General features: G+C 31.3%; 1 long non-coding RNA gene across 1 annotated transcript in view; it reads right to left on the bottom strand.

The window, feature by feature from the left end:
* The window catches only part of LOC125850451 (uncharacterized), a 20,910-nt gene extending 16,118 nt beyond the window's left edge, over positions 1 to 4,792 (bottom strand). The window contains exons 1-2 of the long non-coding RNA XR_007444804.1: positions 4,655 to 4,792; positions 4,374 to 4,399 (exon numbers count right to left, since the gene is read on the bottom strand). This is a non-coding gene — a long non-coding RNA (uncharacterized LOC125850451). The remainder of the gene's footprint in view (positions 1 to 4,373; positions 4,400 to 4,654) is intronic.
* Positions 4,793 to 5,754: the final 962 nt, after the last annotated feature.

The raw sequence follows: 5,754 nt of genomic DNA, 5'->3' as shown, positions 1-5,754 counted from the left end.
AAATTTAGAAATAATATATTTGTTAAGCATAAGTACCAACACTATTTAATCCTATAGATCATAAAATTGATTTAGTTGGTGTATTTAGTTGTTGGAATTAAGTCAAAACTAAACTAGGTAAAGTTAAAAAGTTGTTATGTTGCTTAAATAAGTTAAAATAAATAATGTGGTTTAGTTAGTGAATTTAGTTGTTGGAATTAAATCAAAACTAATGTAGTTAAAGTTAAAAAGTTGTTAAGTTGTTTAAATAAGTTAAAATAAATATTGTGGGTTAGTCAGTGAATTTAGTTGTTGAAATTAAGTCAAAACTAATGTAGTTAAAGTTAAAAAGTTGTTAAGCTGTTTAAATAAGTTAAAATAAATGTTGTAGGTTAGTTAGTGAATTTAGTTGTCGGAATTAAGTCAAAACTAAACTAGTTAAAGTGAAAAAGTTGTTAAGTTGTTTAAATAAGTTAAAATAAATGTTGTGGGTTAGTTACTGAATTTAGTTGTCGGAATTAAGTCAACACTAAATTAGTTAAAGTGAAAAAGTTGTTAAGTTGTTTGAATAAGTTAAAATAAATGTTGTGGGTTAGTTAGTGAATTTAGTTGTCGGAATTAAGTCAAAACTAAACTAGTTAAAGTGAAAAAGTTGGTAAGTTGTTTATATAAGTTAAAATAAATGTTGTGGGTTAGTTACTGAATTTAGTTGTCGGAATTAATTCAAAACTAAACTAGTTAAAGTGAAAAAGTTGTTAAGTTGTTTGAATAAGTTAAAATAAATGTTGTGGGTTAGTTAGTGAATTTAGTTGTCGGAATTAAGTCAAAACTAAACTAGTTAAACTGAAAAAGTTGTTAAGTTGTTTAAATAAACTAAAATAAATGTTGTGGGTTAGTTAGTGAATTTAGTTGTCGGAATTAAGTCAAAACTAAACTAGTTAAAGTGAAAAAGTTGTTAAGTTGTTTGAATAAGTTATAATAAATGTTGTTGGTTAGTTAATGAATTTAGTTGTTGGAATTAAGTCAAAACTAAACTAGTTAAAGTAAAAAAGTTGGTAAGTTGTTTGAATAAGTTAAAATAAATGTTGTGGGTTAGTTAGTGAATTTAGTTGTTGAAATTAAGTCAAAACTAAACTAGTTAAAGTGAAAAAGTTGTTAAGTTGTTTAAATAAGTTAAAATAAATGTTGTGGGTTAGTTAGTGAATTTAGTTGTCGGAATTAATTCAAAACTAAACTAGTTAAAGTGAAAAAGTTGTTAAGTTGTTTAAATAAGTTAAAATAAATATTGTGGGTTAGTTACTGAATTTAGTTGTCGGAATTAAGTCAAAACTAATGTAGTTAAAGTGAAAAAGTTGTTAAGTTGTTTGAAGAAGTTAAAATAAATATTGCGGGTTAGTTAGTGAATTTAGTTGTCGGAATTAAGTCAAAACTAATGTAGTTAAAGTGAAAAAGTTGTTAAGTTGTTTAAAGAAGTTAAAATAAATATTGTGGGTTAGTGAATTTAGTTGTCGGAATTAAGTCAAAACTAAACTAGTTAAAGTGAAAAAGTTGTTAAGTTGTTTGAATAAGTTAAAATAAATGTTGTGGGTTAGTGAGTTTAGTTGCCGGAATTAAGTCAAAACTAAACTAGTTAAAGTTTTTTTCTTTTTCTTGTATATATTACATTGTTATTCGTAGAGTTCTTTGTTTAAATTACAAGATAAGTATATACGAATATCTCAGGAATAACGTAGTACTCTACCTCTTGAGAGTCAGGACAGACCATTTACACAAGAAGAAAACGAGAATCTTCGGAAACAAAGTGCTGGTGAACCGATTAGAGGTTCAATCTACGGCTATCCAGAAAAGGCGTATCAGAAGAAGAAGTCTTGCTATTGTGGTTCATCATCCTCAAGCTTTGATGGCGAGGATAAAGAGACAATATCTGNTTAGGGAAATATGGTAATGAATGGGGGGTTTAATTATGAATTTGATCACATGAGTAGATAGCCAAGACATTAAGGAGCCTGTACAACTTTATGAAATTAAATTCGGGCAAGTAGAACTCCTGAAACTGATCTTGGCGTGAAAGAGTAGTTTTAAAACATCCCGGTTTGAAGATGTGTTGCGAAATGGGAGCTTGGAACTCAAATTCCAAGTTTTTGTCTCCCTGTAAGCTGTTGGGGCGGGATAAATTTCGCTAGGGCAGGGACACTGTGGCGGGCCAGTCACGAACTTAAGTCGAAAAAAACTTCAAAATCATTATTTTCTGCAAAACTTCATTCTCGAGAGCTAGGAGACGACCCAAGGAGATTCTTGACAGCTTTCCATGCCTTCTAGTGCAAAAGGTAAGGAAATTACTCCCTTAATCAGTATTTTGATTCCTAGGACTTAACATCTTGGGTAATTATCGTTGGAAGAGGGTTTTGGCCTGAAGTTGATGGTGGGAAAAGTCCTAGTTGAATATTAGGATCTTGGGATTGTCCTTGGATTGATAGTTTGATTATAATCCGGGTAAATTAGGCCTTGTTTATTGATCCTTACGTTAATTACTTGTGTTTAGACCAAGAACAAGCGGAAAGAATCCGGAAAAGGAAGGCTCAAGTGTCTTAGGAAGATTCAAGCTTGGTTTCGAGGTAGGTGATGGTTCAATTTCCTGTTTGTGTGATATATGCAGGATAATTGTTTCATTGTATGCATGTGTGTATGTGAATCGTGCATGTGAATCGAATCTAATGAAATGATTATGTGCGAACAACTACATGTCATGAGCTACTACTTGACCCTGTGACTATATGTATTATTCATTATAGTGTGGTTGTGATTGTGGTTGTGCTGATTGGATTAAGTGTCACGTTCCGACACATAGATTGGATCGGGTGTCACATTCTGACACATACATTGAATCAGGTGTTACGTTTCGACACATACATTGGATCGGGTGTCACGTTTCAACACACTAACAATTTGGGTATGGGTTCCATGAGAGAACCACTTGTGATTATTATGTTCATGTCTACATGTCATTGATATTGAGAAATTATGTGTTGCTCCTGAAAAGCTAATTGAACTATGTAATCTGTATATGTGTGTTATTGTGTTGTAATTTCCTGCTTGTATTTCGCTTACTGGAGTAGCCGCGTGATCCTACCAGTACACTGTGGTTGTGTACTGATACTGCATTTGCTCGTTCTTTGTTGAGTACAAGGCATATTCAGGCGGCTACTGACATACCTCAGTTAGGAGATCACTGATCGAGACCGAATTCAAGGATGAGCCAGTTCTTCCAGGCTGCCATGGGTCCTTTATTGTTTAGTCCATTCTTATAGTTAGATTTATTCATATGTTTAGTTCCGGGGTTGCACACCCTTTCCTTAGACCTGTTGATTGGTAGAGTTTTGATACAATGACTTTCAGGTTCTAGGGGTTGACTTCCGCAATAGTTTGTTTAATTNCGGACCTCGAGAGGTCGGTAAATACTGACCTCGAGAGGTCGGTAAATACGGACCTCCAGAGGTCGGTAAATACGGACCTCCAGAGGTCGGTAAATACTGATCTCCAGAGGTCGGTAAATACTGACCTCCAGAGGTCGGTATTGAATAGCGACCAAGCTTTTTCCGACCTAAGTTGGGATGTTGGTTTTAGGTCGGTATTTCAAGGAATACCGACCTCCGGAGGTCAGTATTTGTAGGTCGGTATTCACTGTTTTTTAGTAGTGGGAGTTTATGGGAACTCCGTTTCTATCTATTATTTAAACTTGCTTCTGTATCTTTAAATGTTTAGTTTTTCGTTAAGTTGCTTAGTTGGGTTTTGTAGATAGTTCTCCCACCAGAGGGTTAGTGTGGGTGCCAATCATGGTGGCTGGATCGTGACAATATCTTCCCATGCACCCAATGCCTCCAACCTCTATCCCTTGACCATTACAAAATGCATTTGAGATAACATATTTTTTGGCTTACTTACCAAACACTAGAAATAAGTAAAAAATCTACTTGTTTTCCACAAAAATACTTTTCAAAAAAAAATATTCTCCTCCAAATCAAGCACACTCTAAGTTTCTTATTTTATCTTTAGTAAAATGATTTATAGTCGCATAATTTTTTGTGATCCCTTATAGAGCTAATTCATAACATGAGGGTAATTTTAAACTATACTCTAAAGTTGAATAGTAAATTTTGACCATTTTACTCTAAAATATTGAGAAATGAGTCCACTCATTACACGTTAGAGATCTATTTGTTTCAAAGATAGATACGAAATAATTTGCTAACGACAAGAGTATATATGAATCAACAATATAACAAATGGTTAAAGTAAACAATTATTTTTTTTTAAAAAAAAACCATAAAGGAAAATTTAAATCTTTTTCTCTTTTATACAACATATTAGATAAATTGAAGGAGGAGGAAACTTACACCCACACTTTGTTCTGCAACATTACCTGAAATGTTAAGTAGAATTAATACATTAAAATTCAGAGCTATTAAAGGATTTAAGTTCTACTTATTCCTCTGTCCCAATTTACACTTAATTTCGAAAGTCAAACTTCTTAATTTTAATATAGAAATTATGTGAAAAGTATTATACAAGTCATACAATCCAAAATATTTAAAAACTTGTTTGAAAAATTAAGGTCAAAAGTTTGAAATTCGAGCACTGTCAGATAAATTGAAATGGAGAAAATATGAATTTTTACCATTAACATGTTTTGCACATGAAGTGAGGGATTGACCTCGGAACCTGTTGGACATATCTACAATGGCAATAAATCTCTCCATATTTTTAATTTTGTTTGCCAATGCCTAATATTAAGCTTTATGAATATATAGTTGAAATTTTTTATCCATAAACTATATGATTTTATTTGTGGTAGAGGTTTAGCAATCGCTTTGGATGAGATTTTGTCTACCTAATCAATTTATATTTAATTACTTTCATTTATTATTTTTTTGTAAGAATTATTTTATTGTTTCCCTAACGATGTAAGTTGTTTAGTCATGATACATGCACTGTGGGTTGATTGTACTATTGGGAAAACATAATAATTTATTACCATAACAATAACACTTAGTGAAATTCCATTTATGTCTAAAGAAATTTTAGACATCGCATATTTAAAATTATTTTGAAATAGATAAACTTATAATTTTTACGCATTGCAAATATGACTCCAAAAAAATAGGCATGTTCACACTTGGATTTTTTTTTTTTTTAATTATAAAATTTATGGTATATTTATTGTTGTCATTGATATTCTTTATTATATTTTCTTTTCCTACTTGTTTGATATGCTCACTTGAGAGTTGATATAATGGTCTATCGAAAACAGTCTCTCTAGCCTATAGAGTAGAATAAAGTTGCGTACACATTATCTTCCCCCAATTTCATTATGTATGTTGTTCTTATTGTTATTATGTTTGGGCTTGGCAAGGGAATCCTTGAATAGAGAAACTGACATAAAGATATCATATTTTAAAAAATATTTATCATTTATAGCTATATGATTTCAATACATTTATATAATTCACTTTTAATACATAATATAGATTTTTTATCAAAACAAACCTAATACATTTTAAGACACTTATAATACATTTATATTGCATATAAAATTTATTTTTATACATTAAGTAATATATTTATATTATATACATAGTTCTCTTTAATACATAGTACATTTTTTTGTATCAAATCAAAGCAAGTATATATATATATATTTATATATATACTTTTTTAAAAGCTATCACCAAGGGTTGTGAGTCACCAGTGTAGAGAGGGGGGGGGGGGGGGGGGGGG

The sequence above is a fragment of the Solanum stenotomum genome, unplaced genomic scaffold, assembly GCF_019186545.1.
Source record: "Solanum stenotomum isolate F172 unplaced genomic scaffold, ASM1918654v1 scaffold17076, whole genome shotgun sequence".
Lineage (NCBI taxonomy): Eukaryota > Viridiplantae > Streptophyta > Magnoliopsida > Solanales > Solanaceae > Solanum > Solanum stenotomum.
This window is presented reverse-complemented; position numbering and strand designations above follow the sequence as displayed.